At 49.1% G+C, this 22199-nt stretch overlaps 1 protein-coding gene across 3 annotated transcripts in view; it reads right to left on the reverse strand.

Annotated features, from left to right (window-relative positions):
• Nucleotides 1–22199, reverse strand: part of LOC138497986 (ubiquitin carboxyl-terminal hydrolase CYLD-like) — a 1189455-nt gene that overhangs the window by 1132447 nt on the left and 34809 nt on the right. The window contains exon 1 of one of the 3 annotated variants that reach the window (XM_069621758.1): nt 6147–6166. The exons of the other annotated variants lie outside the window; for them this stretch is intronic. The gene's annotated coding sequence lies outside the window, so the exon portion shown is untranslated. Of the gene's footprint in view, nt 1–6146; nt 6167–22199 lie in introns of those variants that run through there. 3 annotated transcript variants of the gene reach the window in all.

Genomic DNA, 22199 nt, shown 5'->3' on the forward strand with positions numbered 1-22199 from the left:
GTTTTCCAAAAAGAAAGGGGAGGTGGTTCCAACGACAAGAACCTCAGTTTTGTTGCCGTTTAACTTTAACCAGTTGGTCGCCGTCCAGGATTCCAGGTCCTCAAGAAACCTCCTAAACCGCGCCGCCGTATCAGATTGGGTGAGATCCAGGCGGACCAAGTGTGTCGTCGGCATAGGAATAGTATTAGAACCCATAGGATGAGATAAGGAGCAGAAGAGGCCTAATATAAATGTTATATAGTATAGGTGAAAGAGCTGATCCCTGAGGGACTCTGCAGGATAGCAATACTGGTTTGGAACGGAAAGGAGGAAGAGAAACTGATTGAGAACAATCAGCCAGGAAGGCAGAGAACCACCCCAGAGCTTGGTCAGAAAGACCAGCTGCAGATAGACGGGAGATCAGGGTGGAGTGATCAACCATGTCGAAAGCAGACGAAAGATCTAACAGTGTAAAACTGCTCCGACATCAACCTGATCCACCAGGCGGGCGAGGTCATCCAGCACAGTTCAGGACTGATTCTGTGCCCCTCCCAGGCTGAACCCTCCCAGGCTGAAAACCAGATTGGAAGGAGTCGAAAAACCCAGAAGATTCCAGAAAGGTAGAGAGAAGGGGCGAGACCAAAGTCTCCAGTACCTTCATAAGAAAAGGCAGGAGAGATACGACGAAGGTTGGAAAGCACTACAGGGTCCAGGGAGGGTTTCTTAAGCAGAGGGAACAGCAGGGCGTGCTTCAGAGTGTTAGCACTAACACCCTTACAGAACAAGGTGTTAAGTGGTGTAGTGATTTGGGAAATCAAGTCGCCCGAAATTTCCTTTAGGAGAGCCAGAGGAATAGCATCAGCTGGAGAGGCTGATTTGAGGCAGTGGATAGCCGCAAGTATGTCTTGGTCAGAGAAAATATGAAAAGTGGACCAAATAGAGTTATGTGGAAGTGGGATATCAGGAGTAGCAGTAGCAGCTGGCTGACCCGGCCCACCACAGATATTTTCGGTAATGACCTTGATCTTAGTGTGGAAGAAGGAGGACAGCGAGTCACAAAGGTCCTGTGAAGGCAGCACATGAGGGCCCATCTGGGTGGGAGTAGATAGAGATTGTACCAATTCGGCACTGCAGTGGACTCCGGGCAAGCACTCAATACCCCAGAGCCAACAATCATCTGCTGCAACACAGCACCAGAACCAAAGCACCAGGAGCTCAAGGCACTCACTCCCAGATCTGAAGAGCTATGGGGTTATGTTAGGTTAATTACATTTGTAGAGCGCACGCACACCGAAGCATCTTGGCGCTAAGAGGTTGCCACTTCTAAGGAGACCAGGCCAGGGGTCCACCTCTCCAACCCCCCATGCTCGTGGCTCACTGCTCATCAGCTCTGAGCTAACAAATGTGTGGTTTTGCAGGGTGCAAGATTAGTGCTTCTCCAAACTCTGAGAACCTTTTGGGAAAACAGCCAGTGTTTAACCCCCCTGTACATCTCCCCCCAGCACTCTGGGAACTGTCCACTGCAGTTTTCCACCCCGCTCTTGTAGTTTATGTCAAGCAACATCCATTATAAGAGCCGCAAGGTGAGGCGCTTGATAGAGAAAGGTGACTATCAAATGGACAGTCATCCAAAAGCGGCCCGTCCGCAGGTTATCTGTTTCATTAGTCTGAGGGTGGATATGCCAATTAATTTCCGAACTGCAATGGGAGCAACAGCGGTTTACATCTTCAGCAAGCCCTGGACAGACCACGACCCCCCCACTACGTTCTCTCTTATTGGTCCTCACACTCTAAATGGTTCGAGGAAATGATCCCAGTTTGCCCAGATATCAGGAAAGAGCTGTCTCGTTTGTTTGTACCAGTGAATCTATATACGGTTATTCCCATGGATCCCCCACTTCCCATTACTGTAAGAATGGATGCTAGTCATTTGGAGAGGGCGGCAAACATTGGCGACCAGCAAGTAATGTGAGAAACCCGAGGGTAGTGTCACTCATAACCCCCTTGGATCCTCTGCGCAGGTCACTATTGAATCCCGACCGGAGGTGGGGGGTGGGGGGGTAGAGAAGCAAGGGAGGATCACCAGGGTGAAGGGTCCTTGGGGACTGGAAGTGGGGTACCCTCGAGCGAGACATGGTATCCCCCTTTCCTTAGTAATGATAAAATCAACCTTTTCCCCATTGTCATGGGCTGTTCCCCTAATTTCTCTCCAATTGATATTTGACAGTACTGGGATGAAGAAGAGGCAACCAAGAGCAACGAAGACTATGCTCTTATCACTCTGGTACTGGGATGAGGAAGATGCCCATTATGACCTGTGAGGGTCAGGCATGTCGACTTAACCAGGGTCAGGCAAACTTAATTGAAGCACACCTGCAACCTGTTGGAGGGCTGCAGATGTATAAAAGGGAGAAGACAGCAACACAAAGACAGGGCATGTGAGGAGAAAGAGCAGAAGCAGCAAGGAGGCTGGCTCAAGCAGTGTGGAACCAGATGGAAGCAGGACGCTGAGAACCACAGAGAAAGGTGGTTCATGGAAGTGTAGCCAGTGTGAAAGCTGCAAATCCAGGAAGGCTATCTCCTTTCTTTCTACTCGAGGTGCTCGTGCCCCAATGTTGTAGGAGCAACACCGGAGTGTCTGAGGGGCAGTGGAGCCCTGACACTGAATATGGAAGGCTGTGTGATCCGCGCTGCAGCCTGTCAAAGCGAGCAGTGAGTTTCAAATGAAAGTGAAACCCAGTGAGCGAGCTTGTGAAGTCTGTTAATCAGAAATACTTTGCATCAGAGAGGTCGCGTGTCTCAATTAAGCATGTTTTCGAACGTCTGCCATCCTTTTGTTGTTAATTACCAAAATATGAAGAATACTTTGTATCGGAGTGGTCGTGTGTGTCAAGAAACATGCTTTCAAAAGGTCTTTTAACACCAGGCAAGTCAATGAAACAAACAAATAGTGAAACATTGATAAAGTGAAATTGAACTACAAATCAAATCTGTACAAAACTTTATAAACAAGGAAAACTAAGACTTTGTGAATCTAAAAGAGAACGGAATATCAACAATAAGCAAATTCCTACATGTTGAATTTCGTAAAGCATACAATTTCAAAGAATATAATCTTAACCAACACTATGTGGAGCTCTGGAGTGAATGCAACTTCAAAGTATGAAACAAAACAAGGGTGTTGAAACTTGTTTACAGTGGAACTTTAACATTTAAATAACAAAGAAATATTGATACCAACTTGAGTGAAAGCTACACAAAGAAATATCTGCAAGAAGAAATAATTGAAATGTGGAAATCAAAATTAAGAAGACAAAAGATACTTTCCTTTTTGAATTGTGGTTTGAACGATGTTAGTCCTTGGGAAGGGACCCCTCGACATTTGAGACATTGTGCTGGAGTGAGAACTTCCTTTGTGTTTGAACTATTGTGCTTGAAGGTTGGGGAAGGGTACCCGAATCTTGGTTGAGACTGAGTAGCTTTGTGGAACTGTTTTATGCTTGGGGAAGGGAGCTGTAACCAAGCTGTGAGCTGGAAGAATCTCAGAACTTTAAGTTGAACACTGTTTCTGTTGACTTTGACACCCCTACATATTGTATATATTTATTTGTGAGGGCAAGTATATATTTGGACACAGATTCTTAAGTTGAGCTCTTTAACTCAGACTTTCCTTAGTTCTATTTAGGTAGGGAAATCCCACCTTAGTATAGGGCAAGTTAGGCCCTTTTCCATCCTGACATTCTTTTGGATGTGTCTTGCTTGATGATGCCTTCACAGTACAAGGCATACGATCGCTGTGATGAATCTGAACTATTCATCCCTTCTCCCAAGCAGAGAGCCATCCCCTTTGGGGCCAAGGCGGAGAGCCTGCTCAGCAAGACCCTCCGTAGGGGTCTGGGCAGGTGGAACCTCACTGGGAGTGTCTCCGCTCTTGGGGACAAGGACTCCTATTCTGGTAAGGAACTTCCTGTACATGGTCTGCCAACATGGGAATTGGAAAAAATGTTACTTCTTTTTTTAATTCTCCTGGTAATTTCTTCAGTCCCCTTGGCTTCAGGTAATTCTGGATCCTGACAATAAGTCCAAAGTCAAAGGGAAACGACGCACCCCTTTTTTCTTTGATGATATACATAAAAGTAAGGAAAACTTCGTAACAACGGAAAAAGAGAATACTACGCAGAGGCGTAGAACATCCCAGAGGGGCACAGCCAAACAGTACCGCAGAGCCGGCTGTAGCTTGGTGCAGCTGGAGGATGTGCGAGAAATGCTGGAGGACCGGTGTGCAGAGACATGGAGAATCCGCTTCGGCAACCGAGACAGAGATGCTGACTCAGCTGGTGGTGTGACCATGCCGAGATTGTAGTGTGGTCTGGGGTTTATAGTCAAAATCTCGAAAAGTAAAATTTCGAAAAAAAAATATTGCATTTTTTTTTCAATGCGTTTTTTTTTCAAAATGGGGGGGGGGGGTTCCCCCAAACCCTCTTTTTTCATTTTTTTTATTTTCCCCTTTTTTTTTACTTACCTGACCCCAAAAACACACAAATAAATAAATAAAAAATTCGATATTTTTTTTTTCTCGAGATTTTTATTTTGGGCTTTTTGTAATTCGAGATTTTATTTTCGGTATTTTGACCGACCACCGTGGCCTGGACTCCAACGCTGAGACCAGACAACCGAGGAGGATCGAATCATCTGTACCATGCAGGGTGGTGTAGGCTATATGAATGGAATGCCTACGAGAAAGCTTGAAAGCGGATAAAAAGCAACAAGTGAACCAAAGCCAGAGCTTTGACGAGGGGAGGATGTCATTCCCACAGAGCAAACCCGACACTGACAGGTAGCAGGGTACTTGGAGAACACGGCAACAAACTCCTGAAAATGGGACAATTACACAAGTGGTGGGTTATAGGAGCCTGAGAAACCCAAAGCATATAGGGTGGCAGTGGCCAAACAAGCGCTTAAGTAAAGGAGGAGACCTGGATCTGGAGGACTCTTGTAAACACAATAGAGGACACAAACCAAAAGAGTTCAGCAACATAAATCAGACATTGACAGACACTGGTTTACTTAATGTCAGATCAGGGAGGAGAGAACCCCAAAGGAAGAGGAATATCAAGAACTGTTAGAACTTTTAGAACTTTTAAGAAATGTGAAACCTGCTGAGAAACCATTTGAGTTAAAGAATTATGAACATTCGTCTTTAAGAATAACAAGAGAATTTTTCTTTGCTACTATTGTTTTTGTTGTTGCTTCTTGGAGTCAAACTGGATGGCAGTGGTAAGGGTAGAAAGAAATGAGATTTTTAGACGCAAGACTGATTTTTGTTAAGAGGACAGTGCGATGAATCCTGTGGAGTCATCACAGAATCCCAGCTTAAATTCTCCTCCCATGTGGCGCGGGAAAGTCAACCGCTATCTGATCCGAACCCTGGGGGTGATATTGTACGGGAGGATCACATGTGAGGAGAAGGCTTTCAAGGGAATGTGGTGACTTCGTCAGGAAAGACGCAGTATTTATACTCTACTGCTTCTAGTGGCTATGATTCCGCATTGAGTTTGAATCATAGAGCCAGGAACAAACTAGTGTTTCCTCTGAAAGCTTCCCCTGAAGATACATTTTGTAAACCATTCAAACAGAGTGGATTAAATAAAGTAAAATGTACAAGAACATTGTGGACTTCAAGTCCCATATTGCTCGCTTAGTACTGAGACGAGGAAGAGGAGTACAGAGTTACTAAACGATCATGAACGGCCTAGGGGTTGTAATGACCCACACCTGAGCGGGACCTTTAAACATTTGAAGGCCTTTCAGGTGCGGGCCATTAGAGAGTAGCAGAAGCAGCAAGATGCAGCAGAAACGTGTGCCGCCGCTTTGCTGAGAGCGGGAAGCTGTACTGAAACTGGCAGAGGTCGGCATCCTTAGAAAATGCAGAGAACGTGCAGCGGGAAGCAGTGAAGAGCTCGGCTGTCTTGAGGGCGAGAGAAGCTCTCTGTGTCCTGCATATCGCCCTAGTGTATGCCTTTCACCGGCGCGTGTGTGGAGCAGAAAAAGCTCCATTGACAGGCTGTGTGGGCAGTAGGAAGCTGACCGGAGCTGTCAAACGTGAAAGAAGTCCCAACAAGGCCAGAAACAGAAGCAGTGAGTCAGAAGGAGCCGCCAGCACTTACCAGTAAGTTTGCCTGATCTAGGTGACCCTGGGGCGCTGCGAAAAAACAAAAAAAAAAAAAAAAAAAAAAACTTTCAAATCAAAGCAAATTGGGCACAACTCTCCTAGTGAGAAAGGTTGAATAAGACAATATTGCAACCCACATTGCTTAATTATTGCTCCCTTTTGGCTTGGGCAAAGTGAATGCTATTTTCCTAATGAGAAATGTCAGTAACCCACATTAACAAAGCCAACAAAGGGGATACAAGGTTCCTAAAGAAGGTGGGGATATTCAAATCTGCATTATCAAAGCCAAAGACTTTCAGGACTATTTGAAAGTAGCAATCCCAACATAAGACAAAACGTGGTAAAAAGCTGTAAGCCATATTGCCAACATCCAATAGGTTTTGTAAAATGGAATCAGAGATTGAAGGAGAAAGGCCCTCCTTGTAGAGAGGATCAAGGGGGAGAGAAATATAACCTGCATTGCCGGTGGCAAACAAATCAATTTGAGAATCATTGTCATTGTGGAAACTTATAATTGTGGAAGAAGTTGTAAACCCAAAGTATCGCAAGTCAAAGACTTAATCAATAAGCAGTTGTTGGTTCAACGTTCCTCATTAAGGAACGTTTGGAACAAATCTCACCACGAAGTACAGATAGTAGTGGTAGGAGTTTTTATCCTGGCAGGCGCGTAAACCAGGAAAGGGAAATATAGTGGTTAGTACTGGCAGGCGAGTGGGCCAGGAATATGATGAATTTAAGTACTATGAGTGTGGTAGAAGGTTGTGGTGGAAACAATTTGGCAATTGCTCTACTGTGTATTGACGAACTGTTGCATAACCATCCTGACTACAATATATTTTTGTGAATGAAAGATCCTGACTAATGTGTTACTTATGAAGATGAAAAGTGATCCGACTATCAGCGAAAGAATAATATCTAGACTGAAAACTTGTGTGAAGAAGAAGTCTCTTTGGTTTATCAAGCAGAAGGTTGTGGAAAACTAAACAATGGAACTTGGCTATTGAAAAGAACATTCCTGACATTGAACATTGGTTTGAAATATCCTGAATTGATCCAGGGGAAAGGGATTCAACCCACAAGGATTTAGGTTTATGACGTATGTTTGAATTTATATGCTATTTTCTGAAGTTTAAATTAACCAAATAATTCCTGAATGATTTTGTTGTATGTATAAGTGTGAGGGACAGATCATTTTGGACATTAGGTCACTTTCCTTTAGTTTTAGTTTGGTAGGTAGGGAAATCCTTGATAGGTTAGGGAAGGATAGGCATTTGTCTCATCTTTATTATTTAATAAAATATCTACTTGTAAGAAAGCTCAACCTACTTGTCCGCCTCACATTTCTGAACCCTCACAACTGAAGAGCACCTTTACTTTCAGTTTACTAGAAAGGGAGCTCCCTAGTTTCAAAATAAAAACACTTATGTAATTACAGAGTCTGAGTCCTTCTTCTGGTCCGCCACACCACTTTGAAAGACAGACCAGTCTTCCAATTGGAGGGAATTGGCAGCAACTCGTCAGGCGCCGTTCTTATCAAGATCCCGTCTATGGAACCTAGTGTAGGTTTGTATGCGCCGAGATGCCTTTGGGCTTTGAGCGCGCCATACAATTGACAAAATAAATAAAGTGGCCAAGATCTATGTAAACAGGCAAGGGGGCACCAGGTCTCTGCCAAGTTGAAGATCAGCTTTGCTAGCTGAGACAGAGGTCAACCTGATGTTGTCAGATGCAGTTCATATAGAAGGGACAAGGGGTGTTGAATGTACAAGCTAACAGGGGAAACAGGAGTTTCCCCATTATCCACTAAACCATCTCTAGCCCAGAGCTTTAGAGTTGGTTTGCAGGAGATTTGGGGATCCCAGTTACACCTTTTGCCCCAAGGAACAACACAGGTGCCCCCAATTATTGTTCTCAATTCCTACATCCTCTAATATGAAGCATTAATGCCATGACGTTGGTTTGGCTTGACCTCTCTTATGCCTTCACCTTGATTCCAAGGGTGTCAGCAAAAGTCAAATGGAAGCAACAAAGGTGACCTTCAAAGCCCCCCTTTTAGTCCACCAGGATGTGGGTTCCTCTTCTCCTGGGGCTGTCAACTTCCTGACCACTGATGCTTCTTTTGCAATCTCCTTAAGTGTCAGTTTGGCGGGTTTCCTCTACAAGAATTATCTTAGTGGAGATACTCAGCTTGGAAGTTGAATTGCTGGGTTTACTATGGCTAGCATTTCTGCAGAAGCAGCAGCTACAATACAAGGGAATAGGCATCCCTCTACAAATAGAGCTTACACGCATCATTGGGCCTTGTTTCAGTCTTCGGGTGGTGTAAATACCTACCAGCCTTTAAACTTTGAGTCACTTAAAATGTTGAACTGTTTGCTCGAAAGGGTTTTGCAAAGGCATATCCGTAGCCACCCAGAAAGTCCAATAAGCAGTACTTCAGAAAACCATGGTGAGGTCTGGAAGTCAGGGATAGTCTGGTGTCCAGGTTACTGAAGGGGTTCCTTCTACCTAATCCACAAATTAAGAAGTCAGTCCCGTTTTGGGATTTATTTGCCGTTTTACAGTCTTTAAGAGAAGGGCCTTTTGAACCACTGGAAAAGGTAACTTTGGATTGGGTGCTGCAGAAGGCTCCATTTCTTGTGGCAATCAAGTCCATCAGGAGTCGTGGGGCTCTTGGGACCCTATGTCGTAGACCGCCTTCTGTGGATCCTTCCAGAAGCTTTGGTTCTGATACTAGGGCCCAGTTTTTGTTTAAAATCTGCTCTAGTTTTCATTTGGATCAGGACATTGTTCTGCTAGCTCTGGTTTCGGACCACAAGAAGAGAAAAAGAGTTCCTTTTGGACATGCATAGAGCCTTCTTAATTTATCTGGCAAGGACAGAGCCCATCAAGAAGTGTTGAGGTCTCATCTCAGATTAATCAGAATAGTCATTACTAAAGTTTATGAATTGGTCAACATGCACGGACCCCAATCATGATGCTCAAGTCTGTAAGGAGTAGGTCAGCCTTTTACACTGTAGCACTGGGTATATCTTATCACATTTGCAGGGTAGCGACTCTAGCATCCTCTGCTCCTATTATAGAGCATTGTAGGCTTCCGGTTCAGTTCACTGAGGACGCAGACGTGGGATCCTCAATCTTGAAGCTGGTGGACCAAATGTAAGTAGCGATGGGTTATTTTGCACATTAAAAAGGAATTGCATTTCAGATTTAATGGATTTTTGCATGTATTTTCAATCTGCTCATACTACAGGTCTTCGGTTTATCTTCAATACATGAGCAAAGTGACAAAGGAGGGAAGCTCGGGGTAATGCCATGATCCTGCATGGTAACCCCTAACACATCAGGTCACCTTACCCAAACTCACCTGCCCGAGTCTTATGGTATGTTATGCCCGAGTCTTATGGTATGTTATGTGGATATGCCAAGATATGCCGGGGAGAGTGGGTGGGGTGGGGGTCTGCTGCCTGGCCCAGGTAATAGGCCAGGACGGTATAGGGGTGGGATCAGAGCCGCAGATGAAGGGGTTCCGATCTTTGCAAGAGATCTGGGGTGCATGGAGGCGTCATGAATGCATAAGTAGTAGGCAAGAGAGGTCAGCTGGTGTAATGGGGATTACCATACATAACCATGGCATTCCTTGTATGGACAAATTTGAAGGTTTCCTGGACGTGCCCTAATCCACATAGCAGATAAACATGCATTAGTCTGAAATACTTCCGGTGATATATTATCTGCTACTCTGGGGTTATTCTGCCCCCACTCCCGTTTCATACATTTGCTGCCCCACTGCATGTTCCTGAGTGACATCTAAGGAGGAAAGGGGTTAGAAATGCAGCAGAAGATGGAGAAAAAGATCCAAACTGCATGCCTTAAAGGCAGTGCAATGTTGACTTTTTTTCAACATGGTTGCCTCATTAATAATGTAATCGTGGTATTTTGTCTTCAGTTTTGGTAATTGCAAAGGTAACTTTTTCAAGCTGACTGCCGTTTTGGAACAAGTTGTGCCACAGTCATCTCTAAAGAGGCTTAGTTCAGTGAAGCTTTCGCCTTGGTACAAATCCAGCATTCATCTCCAGGCTGACAAATGCGCTTTTTGCTTTCACGTTAACTGTTCATGGGTGACAAAACTAGCAGCAGTTTAACTTCCGCTGCTGAATTTGTAGGCTGGTCAGTTAGACACGTTTCGTTGTAAATCTTTCAAACTTGTATTGAGAAACACCAGTAGATAGACCATTGCATCCAAATAAAAATTATCTGCCAATTAACTTGCATTCAAATGATAAAAGTTTAAGAAAAAGTCGATATAAAATATTAGGTTTAAAAAAATGAATTCTCACTGGACAATGCAACAAAACAGAGCGGATATGTATGTTGCCGATGTACTGTGAGGGATGCGTGGTCAGTAGGCACTGACACAAGAAATGCAAGTTTCAAAACCTTTATTGATGGTTTAAAAAAGGGGTTGAAAAAAGGGGTTGGAAAAGTCCCATCTTGCCCGATAACTAAAATGGGAGTATTCTTGACCATCAAACAAAAAGAAAATACAGTCCTAGTCAGTCCTTAGTCACAATAAAATGGCCTATACTAATAAACCGAATGCCTGCCCTCTTTCTAATACAATACATGTGTAAAGTAAAAAGGAAAATCAGTGTTCAAAATAAATGTCAGTATGGCTGAGTACACTCCCTTCCCCACTTTTTGTAGCCCGGGGTAAGGTGGCAGACTTGGACCTTGCGACACACTCTGGCTTCGGACACAAGGATGCCGATCGTTTTGTGGACCAGGACCCACTTGGCCTTCCACGAAAAGTCATTAGTTTATCTGCTGGACCTCTAGGCTTTCTCTCACTCCCGCCCAGGTCTCCTTTTAGCTTGCAATACACTTCAACAAAAGTTTTGTTTCCTTCTGGTTACCACAATTCAGTACAGATTTCCCTTCGCCCAGCTCAAACCTTTCAATCACAATGTGTGGGGTTCCCTTCCCCAAGCTTCATTCACACCTTCTAGGCTTCCCTCCGTCGGGCTCAAGCCGCCTTTCACTTTCCTTCCGCTGTCGAAGACTTGGAAACTGCAAGGATTTTGCTCTTACCTCTGCATGACCACTTCGACCTTCTTTCCTCAAACGTCACTTTTTCTCTCATACACCAAGGCCTCTCGGTAAATGTAGTTTTCGAGCACAGTACTTACTTAAAAGTTCAAAGATTTCTCTCACATCCAGGTTTTCCTCTGCTGGGATCACTAGCTTGTTTTTCAGTTCCTTTTCACTTCAGCCTCCCTGGGCTTCTCACAATTATTCACATTTTGTTGCTTCATTCAGGTTTCCCTTTTCACGTTGCCTTTCACTTTAAATCGTACGCTCATTCACAGCACAGAGTCTTTCGACAATGTGAGCTCACCTCGCAGGACCACTACGCTGATACAGTATCTACAACTTCAAGAACAGTCTTTAATAAAAGGTATAATTATTTCAGACTTCTAAACAAATCGCACAACCGTCAACGTGTGCTGTGCACGGCCCAGCTTCTTTCATCACTCACCAGCAGGGTGGTCGGAGTCTTCCCTGTAATGACGCCTCATCTTCTCCTGCGAAGGCTGCCCGGATCCTCACTCGCCTGGTTCCCGCCTTGGGAGGGGAGCATGCTGCTTCCCGCAGCACCTGGCAGGCGCCACCCTCTTCTCTCGTCCGCTGACCGCTCGAAACACTCAGCGGTCACAGGGCAATGCAGCTGTCCAGCTGATCTCCTTACAACTAGGCATCCAATGTGATCAGCTCTCTCAATCTCCCACATGGCACGGCCACGCTTTAGTTGCTTCAGAGAAAGTGCTCTGGCTGGTCTCCATCGTGCATCGCCTTGCTCAGAGTGTGTCTCAGTGTTCCACCTTTTAACCATGTGGGGAGAAATAATAGGTACCAGGTGTTTGTAATTAAGATCAAGTGCCTGCCTGATCTTATTAGTTGGACATGTCCAATGTATTGCATGGGTGGTACTCCTTTCAACCTCTGATCTCCTCTTCTTCTGCTCAGTGTTTGTGTAGGAAAAGGGGGGGGAAGCGATCTGGGAAGTTGGAATATCCTAAAAAATAGGATGGGACAGAGGTATTTGGAAAGGGGGGATACCATGTCTCGCCATTGGGTGTTCCTCTTCCACTCCCCAAGCACGCCTCACCCAGGTGATCCTCCCACACTTGTCCACCCCCAGGGTCTAGATCCAACGGCGATTGCCGTGCTCTGGCCACCTGAGCAAGGGATCCCGGTGGTCTAGGCAGTGAAACACCCTCTGGTTTTTCAAAGAACACACTATCTAATGGGTGTGTGGTAATTTTGACATAAAGCAAACCCAATTCTGAAGCAAAGAAGCACTGCGCAAGAATGGCATTACACTAATATGGTACAATATCAGACACTCCAAAGCTATTAAAAACATGTACTATTATGGGTACACTTATAAATACAGGGCACAACATTCCTATATTATAATACAATAGAAAGCATCAAACAAAATGGTCCCAAGGCCCATTATAGCAAAACAGTGTAGCTGGCCTCCAGCACCTGGAGGGAGCCACTCCAGGAGTAAAGCCTAAAAGCCTGTAAACCTCCACACTGACCATCTCAACAGAGATATGTTCCCAACGCTAACATGAATGCCCTCACTGTAGAAAGGTACTTCGATAGAACCCATACTGGAGCCACTGCAAGATTCAGCAGGGGGGAAACCAAGACTTCGAGGGCCAATAAGGCACCACGAATATCATCCCCGACCAGGGCTTGCTCAACACTGCCGGAATTAAAGGGATGGGAGGAAATGCATACATCAGAGCCGTTGGCCAATCTAAGGACATCACATACCCTTCGGCCCCCGAAGCACCCTTAAACGGAAACATGAAGCAGAACAAAGAAAGCTGAGCGTGTGGGAATGGAATGGTCCTAAAGAAGAGGTCTCCTGTAGAACAGAAGGGTAGGAGTGTGGGGGATAGGTGAGGGGCAGAAGGGTTAGTGGCAAAACTACAGACTTTGTAATCAAAAAGATCTGAATTTCAATTATGCCTATTTCAGTGTTATCACCACACCGCATTGTGGCTTGCAAGCAGCGTAAATGGATTTGCAACCCCTAGGAGTTAAAATACCTGTAACTGTTGTTCTCCAGCATGGGTCTGGCATGGATTCACATGCTCATGAATATTCCCCATCGTCAGGCTGGGAATCCTCGGTAAAGAAAAAACCAGTATCAGTTTCGTTTCTGATCTGTCTTTCGTAGTAGTAACCAATCACTGGTCTCTGCGTCATACTGACCACAGCCAATGACTGCCCTCTACCTAAGCCCCGCCTCTGGCAGCCATCTTCAGATTTGGAAGCACGTGAAGTGGCAGTATGACCAAGTGAAGAGCCGCAGAGGGGTAGGCGGGAGAGTTCGCATGTGAATCCATGCCAGACCCATGCTGGAGAACAACAGTTACAGGTAAGTAACTTGTTCCTTCTCCAGCATGGGGTCTGGCATGGATTCACATGCTCATGAATAAAGAATACATAGCAGTACCCACATGCACAACCACGGGAGGTGGCAAAGGCTCAACATTAAGCATCACATCAAACTCAACATTAAGCAATCTTACCTCCTCACCAGGCTCACCTCAGGCGAACAGGTTGCGCAGCACTGCTTGGACGACCCTGGACTCCTCCCTGGAATCCCGATCGACGCAGTAAAATTTCGTGAAGGTGTGCGTCGACCTCCATGTAGCAGCCCTGCAAATGTCCAGCAGGGGCACACCAGATAGGAACGCCGTGGTAGCTGCGATCGCTCTGGTGGAATGTGCTCTCGGACGGCCAGGCAGCAGTCGGTTTGCCAACCGGTGACAGTACATGATACAGCCGGAGAGCCATCTGGAAATGGAAGCCTTCGAGAGAGCCTTCCCCTGATTGACAGGTCCAAAGTTCACAAAGAGTTGTGACGTCTTCCGAAAACACTTCGTGCGATCCACGTAGAACTTCAGCGCTCTAGCCACATCCAGCGACTGCAAAGTCCTCTCAGCCAGCGACGAAGGCGACGGGAAAAACACAGGCAACACCAAGGGTTCGTTGAGATGGAAGTCCGACGGCACCTTGGGCATGAAGGAGGGGTGCGTCCTGAGCACCACACTCGTGTCGTGAAAAGTCAAGTACGGGGCCTTGCAGGAAAGGGCCTGGATCTCTCCCACCCGTCGTGCGGAGGTGATGGCCACAAGAAACGCTGTTTTCCACGACAGGAACTTCAACAGGGCCGAGTGCAGAGGCTCGAACGGAGGTCCCATGAGCTTGGTCAGCACCAAGTTGAGCTCCCACGCCGGGGCCGGAGCCTTCACCGGCGGGAACGATCTGAACAGACCCTTCATGAACTCTTTCACCAGACGATGAGACCACAAGGACGTCCGCCCCGTGGTTCTAGTGTATCGGGAGATCGCAGCAAGATGAATCTTGATGGACGCGTGTGCCAGTCCAGCTTTGGCCAGCGTCAACAGGTACGGCAGTACTTGGGGAGCCGTAATCCTTAGAGGGTTAATCTTCTGTGCGTGGCACCAGACAGAGAACCTCTTCCATTTGTGTCCGTAGCATTTAAGAGTCGAGGACGCCCTGGCCTTTGCAAGAACCTCTCTGCAGTCGGCCGGTATGTCGTATCCTCCAAACTCTAGCGCTGCAGTAGCCAGGCCTGCAAGTTCAGCGACTTCGGGTCGTGGTGGAGGATGGCGTCTCCTTCCCTGGAGAGAAGATCCGCGTCCACTGGCAGCTTGATTGACGGGGACGCTGACAAGTCCAGAAGGTCCGGGAACCATATCTGCCTCGGCCACGCAGGTGCGACGAGGATCATCCTGCACCGTGACCTCTTGAGCTGGTTGATAAGCCGGATCAGTAGTGGCAATGGAGGGAACGCGTATAGGAACAGGCCCGCCCAGGGGAACGAGAAAGCATCGCCCATGCTCCTCGGCTGGGGAAACCTGCTGGCGAACCTCCGGCACTTGGAGTTCGTCGCCGTCGCGAACAGGTCGATCTGGGGTGTGCCCCACCGTCGGAAGAGGCGATCCACTAGATCCTTCCGTAGTTCCCACTCGTGGCACGAGCGCAGCTCCCTGCTGAGTGAGTCGGCGATGGTGTTTTTTATCCCTGCCAGATGAAACGGCACCAGAAACATCCTTTGGGCGACGGCCCAATGCCACAGGTCCTGCGCCTCCTTGGACAGTGCTGGGGACCTGGTTCCGCCCTGTTTCCTGATGTAAAACATGGTGGTGGTGTTGTCGGTGAAGATCCTCACCACCTTGCCCTTGAGGGACGGAAGGAGGACCTGAGGGCCCAGAACACTGCACGGAGCTCCAGGACGTTGATATGGAGGGACTTTTCCGTCGGGAGCCAAAGGCCTCTCGCGTGCAGATTTTCTGTGTGCGCTCCCCACCCTTCCAGGGAGGCATCCGTGGTCACTGTCTCCTGGTGGTCTGGGGTCTGGAAGTCCATGCCCGCCGTCAGATGCGCGCGGGTGCCCCACCACCGGATCGCTCGGCGGAAACTCTCGTCGAGTGTGATCCTCTCCTCGAAGCCGCCCGTCGTTTGGATCCAGCGCGCGTCCAGGAACTCCTGCAACGGGCGCATCCGGAACCTGCACATGGGAATGAGGTAGATGCAAGAAGACATCATTCCGAGGAGGGACTTGATGGACCTCACCTTGGCCGCGTCGGAAACCAACATCCGCTGTACATTGCCCAGGATGGACCTGGTCCTTTCCTCCGACGGGGAGGCCAGAAGGGACAGTGTCGAGCTTCGCTCCCAGAAACAGTGCGTTTTGCGCGGGTACCAGGTGGGACTTGGCGTAGTTCACGGAGAATCCCAGGTCCGTGAGAAGTTGGACGGTCCTTGCCGTGTGCTCCACGGCGAGCTCCCTCGTCTTGGCTCGGATGAGCCAGTCGTCCAGGTAGGGGTAGACGTGGATCCCCACTCGGCGCAGCTGCGCCGCCACTGGTGCAAGGCACTTGGTGAATACCCTGGGTGCCGACCGTAGACCGAAGGGAAGGGCTCTGAACTGGTAGTGACGCCCTTGGACCACGAACCTGAGGAATTTCCGGTGCCCCTTTAGGATGGGAATATGGAAGTAGGCATCCTCCAAATCCAACGACGACAGGAAGTCGCCCTCCTCCAGCTGACCCAGGACGTGCTGGAGGGTGACCATCCGGAACTTCTGAGCCTTGATGAACTTGTTCAGCCGTCGTAGGTCTAGGATGGGGCGCCATCCTCCCGTCTTCTTCTTCACGAGGAAGTATCTTGAGTAAACTCCGGTGCCCCGAAGCCTCCTTGGGACGGGTTCGATGGCGCCCTTCCTTAGCATCGCCCTTACCTCCCGGAGAAGCTGAGGGACGTGAAGCTCTTTCCTGGCAACAGGGGGGACGCGCGGGCACCTTCTTTGAAACTCGAGCGTGTGGCCCTGGGCTAGGGCGTCCAGCACCCAACGGTCGGTGGAGATGGACTCCCACACGCTGACAAAGCTCGCCAGCCGGCCTCCCACCGGGGTGCTTCGGTGGGGGCCCGACCCCACGGCCGGTTCAATCCTGCTTAGACGAGGCTTTGCCGCCTTGACCTCCTTGGCGACGTCCCCTGTAAGCTTCTTGAGACGACGAACGGGCCGCTTGACGGTAGGTGGAAAATCCGCCGCCGGAACCTTTGGAGGCGCCCTTGCCTCCGCCGCTCTGAAAGGGCGGCCGCCGTTGCTGGAGAACCCCGAGAGCCCGGGCTGTCTCCGTGTCCGCTTTAATGGCTTGAAGAGAATCGTCCACTGTTTTCCCAAACAGGTTGTTCCCATCGAACGGCATGTCCAGGACTTTGGTCTGTACGTCTTGACGGAAGTCAGTAGCCTTGAGCCATCCACGCAGCCTAAGGCACACGACGTTCCAGTGTCGGCGATGTCCGTTCCAATAGTGATGGCGTGGTCCGACGCCACCTCACCTTCCTGCAAGATCTCCAGGGCATCCGCCCTCTTGTCGTCCGGTAGGAAGTCCAGCAGGGGAGCCAGCTTGTACCACAGCTCCCTGTCGTACCGGGCTACGATAGCCAAGGCGTTAGCCGCCTTAATCGTCGTCGCTGCAGACGAGATGACCCTGCGCCCCATCGTGTCCAATTTCTTTCCCTCGCCGTCCGGCGGGGAAGTCGACGTGGAGGCCGCAACCCCCTCCCCCCGCTTTCTTCCTGGCTGCCGCGGAGACGACGGAGTCCGGGGTAGGCTGCGCCCGGAGGCACAAGGGGGCCGCGTCCGGGACCCGGTACTTCTTCTCGTACCGGTCTCTTCTAGCCGGCGTCGTGGATGGGTTCTTGAGGAGGGCGAGGCCCTCATCCCAAATATCGTCCAGTAGAGGTACCGCGAGGACCGTCTTCCTCTTGGCCTCGCGCCGCTGATAAAGGAAACCTTCCTTCTTCTTCTCCTCAGGGCAGAGCTGGAAGAGCTCGGATGCCTTGGCGATCATGGAGTGAAAAGATCCAATCTCGTCGGGCGGGGAAGCCCGGGTGGGAGGAGACGACGGCAGATCCTCATCGTACACCTCGTCGTCCGTACCCGTTGTGGCCGTGTCAGTCCCCGTATCATCCCCTCGAGTCGTGGACGGGGAGGAGGGCTGAACGGGGCGCGACGGCTGAAAAGGAGGTGGGGGGGTGAATCCTTCTTTTCTTAGGAGGGTGGCTGCCCGAAGGTTCCGGGTCCCCCGACGGGAGTGGTTCCTCCACTGGTAACGGCAGTCTCGTCCTTATCTCTGAGCATAAGGACTGCATAGCCAACAAAATGGCCGCCGAGTTGTCTTGCGGCACTGGCAGAGGGGAATCCGACGGGCGGTCAGGGGCCCCGTCGGTACCCTCGACGATGTCGTTGTCTCCTGCGTCGGGATCCCTCCCGACGGGCTGGTCTTCTTCCACGCCAACGCCGTGGCTTAAGACCTCGATCAGTTCTTCCTCAGAGGTTGAGGCCGAATCCACGGCGACCTCCTGCCCCCCCTTTTTCTTCTCCGTCGGAGGTTTCATGGGGGTTCTGTCGATGGGCATAAAAGAGGACTCCCTCCGCCGTGGCAGGGAGACTGAGCCCTGAGGTCGCCACCACCGGCGTAGCCTCCACAGGCTGAGCCAGGGCCGCCGCGACTGTCTCGATAGAGGCCTTGGCCGGATTGATTAAGGCTTTCACCACCCTTGGTGCGCTCACCGCCTTCTCCTTGAGGGGGGGGACACTGCCTCGCTCCCCCTCCGCCTTCGAGCTCGACCGGGGCCTCTCCAGGAGCTTCGCCGGGTGCTCGGCCTTCCTCTTACCCGACCCAGAGCGTTGGCTCGTGGTTGATGGTGCCGGGGAGGGTGCGCCCTGCCTGGTGCCCGTAGAGCCCGACCGTTCGGCGCTCCCGGTGCCAGCGGACTCGCGGTGCTTGGCCTTATGTTGGACCCCCGTCGCCGAGGCGTCCTCAAAGGTCTTAGAAGACCGCTCAGATTTCTTCTTCTCCTCGCCGGACGGGCTCTTCCCTTCCAGCCAGTTGGCGAGACGTTGATGGCGGTCCTTCATGGTCCGCTCCGACATGTTGCCGCAAAACGCACAGTCCTTCTCCACGTGCGTCTTGTCTTCATGTAGGCAGTAAAGACAAAAGGAGTGTTCGTCTTCCTTAAAGACATTCTGCAGCTGGCATCCAGGGCAGACCCTGAACAGCTTTCCGGGCGTCGAGCTTCCCTTCTCCTGGGCCATGACCGAGATGGACCTGAGAAACTTCTGGAGTCCTCCAAAAGCGTAGCTCGACGAATCTTCACCCTTGAGGGGCATAGACCAATCCGACACGGGTCCCCGTTGATCGGATGGAGAGTCGGTGGAGCTTGAGGCTCTTTTGACCGAAAAAAACGAAGTTTTTGAGAAAAAACGTGAAAAAATAGCACTAACGCTCGAGAGCAATAGCACGAGGATCCCAACACATGAACGTGCAGTAAAAATCTGAAGATGGCTGCCAGAGGCGGGGCTTAGGTAGAGGGCAGTCATTGGCTGTGGTCAGTATGACGCAGAGACCAGTGATTGGTTACTACTACGAAAGACAGATCAGAAACGAAACTGATGCTGGTTTTTTCTTTACCGAGGATTCCCAGCCCGACGACGGGGAATATTCATGAGCATGTGAATCCATGCCAGACCCCATGCTGGAGAAATCATACTTTGGCCCATCTTTGAGTTTAAGGATCATTACCTCCACATCCCACTTCCTCATCCCAGTACTTATTTTTGAGGTACCAGTCTCCATGAGAAGAACCATCTAATACAGCTAAGTGTTCAGTCCCTCCCTCCTGAAGTTATATCAGCTACCCTCACCCATAATCCACAGTAACATTTTGTCTGTCCTATGGACATGGATCGGCAAACTCTTGTTGCTGGGCTTTGAGGGGCAACATTTGGGGTTTTCCTGCCAATACCATCCCTTTCACTTGGTCAGAGGGATGCGGAACCGCAGAACCCTGAAGCGGGCGAGGAGGGGCAGAGACCCTTGCTTGGGCGACGCAGATTGTATGAACATTTCTAGGGCATTATACGACTGCTTAAAGAATGTGGTGGAGCTGTTCTTCGGTGCAGCGCATCTGGCATTCATCCCAGGTCAGAGATTAACCCTGTGCCTGGGGGGTAATGTGAGAGGGGATGCGGACGAAGCTGGGACAGATGTCTGGTGCCGCTCGGTTTATGGAGTTTTGCTGCCACACTGTGCAGTGTTCTGCCCTGTGGTCCTGGCAGGCAGGGGCTGGAGTCTTGCTCTGCCCAGGTCTCTGGCGATCACTGCATGCAGCGGGTGGTCCTGGAAACAGGATAGATGATTTAGCACTCCTGTTCACAAAGTTGGCAAGAAATTAGGGGCATTGGTCTGGGTAAGGAGGGACTGGAATCCTACTCATACCATGTTTTCATGGAAACTGCTCCCGCTCGGAGTGGACGTGTCACAGTTGTGCTGGTCGTGTTTGGTGAGGCCCCAGAGGATTGTAGTCATTTCCTCCTGACAGCACTCTTACAAGCAAGTGATATGGACACCTCAGAGAAGTCAGGTAAAAAAGCGTTAGTATGCCACAATGGCCCTCTTCCAGGCTGTAAAGAGAAGATAGACTGGATCAGCAACCTGCAGTCTTATCACCTTTGTTATCTTCACCCAATCTCCATTCTCCAACCTCCTAAAGCTACCTTAGAGATGATAATGAATAACCAGAGACCTATGAGGGCATACTCCACCGTCAGGAAATCCGGCTCAGGCCATGGTCAGATAGCTTGCCTTGGTCAGATAGCTTGCCTGGTAGATAGTTTGACAAACAGGAGTAGAGAGGAGGTAGGCGGGGGGATCAGGGCCTGACCCTAACGGAATGAGGAAGGAAAGCTAACGAGGGACGAATCCAAAAACGAATAGCAAAATCAAGTAGAAAACCCAAAACACCAATCAACAAAGATGCAAAATCCCAAGGTGCTGGCAGATGTAGAATCGATGTGAAATAGGGAGTTCACAAAGTCCAAAGCCACAAGCAAATCTGGATCTACGTGAAAATCACATTGCTGAAAACAACGTGGCGGAATGCTGCAAAGTCGAAAGCTTTTCCCATTGTCCCCCGCTTTTCATGTAATGTAAGCGGGGGACACCCCAGCAACCTCTGAACCCATAATGCCAAACTAGTGGAGCGGGGGACACACATTTCAGGGCCATGATTTCCCTTTTAATCTAGTATTCCTTACAGTACTGCTGTGAATGAGTTATAAATCCCAAGTACATGCATTCCTTCTTTACTGTGGGAGCAAAGAGGCAAAACATTTGGTTCTTGCTGATTTAGGTTTATGAAATTGTATAATTCAAGTCTTATTAGGGTTTATTATTAAGTGGGTTGATGTTCAGATTCCCGGTAATTCTAATCATTAAAGAAGATTTTAGTATTATGCATCTGTTCAGTCGCTCGCTGCCCCAGGTACCAGTAAGGTATACCAAAATCCTTAATGTATTGTATTGGGTTATTTATATAACGCTCGTTCCCCATTTGTATGGCCTCAATGCGCTTTGTGGTTGGAACTCCCTCAGTGACCGTAGTCAATGTGCTGGAAGTTCTAAGAGTTTTAGATTAGGAGATGCATGTGTGCATTTTCACCGGTCTAGGACTTGGGTGGCTGGCTAGGCTCGACTAAGCAGCCCACAAAGGTCCGGCACATGGGTGGGCGCTGTTGGTGGTTTGCGATAGATTACTATTGTTCAGAGAGTCGATGTGTGGTCAGCTATATCGAATTTCTTTTAGTTAGTAGTCGCTGTATGCTAGTGGCAGAGGTACGTCGGGTGTTTCAGTGTGGACGGTTATATGCGCTTCTAGACCGGCTGAGCATAGCCATAGCTGCATTCTACGGTGCATGGATGTTTGGCCGTGCCTGCTGCCTGTGTCCACAGAAGTGGTGTGAGGTATGCATACCGTAGGCTTCGAAGTTGTTCAGCTGGAGCGAACCTTGTCCAGTGTGGACGGCGTGGTCTCATTATTCGTGGTCTCTCTGCTCCGAGGTTCTGGGTGGTGTGGGGGGGCCGAGTTTATTGCGGTGTGCCACAGCGAAAGCTGCTGGCTTCCCTGGTGTATTTCTTAGATAGAAATGTTGTTGTGCATGGGGCCACAGTATGTCAGGTGAGGTGCTGCGAATGCTGCCGGTCTCTGTGTTGTAGTTGGTGTAAGGGAATGCGGTGTTATTCAGTGTGGTTTCGAGAGGGGGGGAATTCAGGGGGATATTATGTGAAGAGCCAGGATTTTAGGATATTTTGGAATTTCAGGTGGTTTTCAGTGTTGCGAATGTGTAGGGGCAGGGAGTTCCAGATGATTGGCACTTGGATGGAGAAAGAAGATCCACCCAGCCTGGAGGAGTTGTGTTGTGGGACCACTAGGCGAAACGATGTGCGTGATCCGAGATTCCTTGAGGGCTGGTAGGGAACTATTTTGTCTAGAAGAAATTCTGGTCCGATGTTGTGAATGGCGCAGTGGGTGATGCACATGGCTTTTAAGGTAGTGCGTCGACCAATCGGGAGCCAATGGAGAA

The sequence above is a fragment of the Ambystoma mexicanum genome, chromosome 5q, assembly GCF_040938575.1.
Source record: "Ambystoma mexicanum isolate Mex_15411 chromosome 5q, UKY_AmexF1_1, whole genome shotgun sequence".
Lineage (NCBI taxonomy): Eukaryota > Metazoa > Chordata > Amphibia > Caudata > Ambystomatidae > Ambystoma > Ambystoma mexicanum.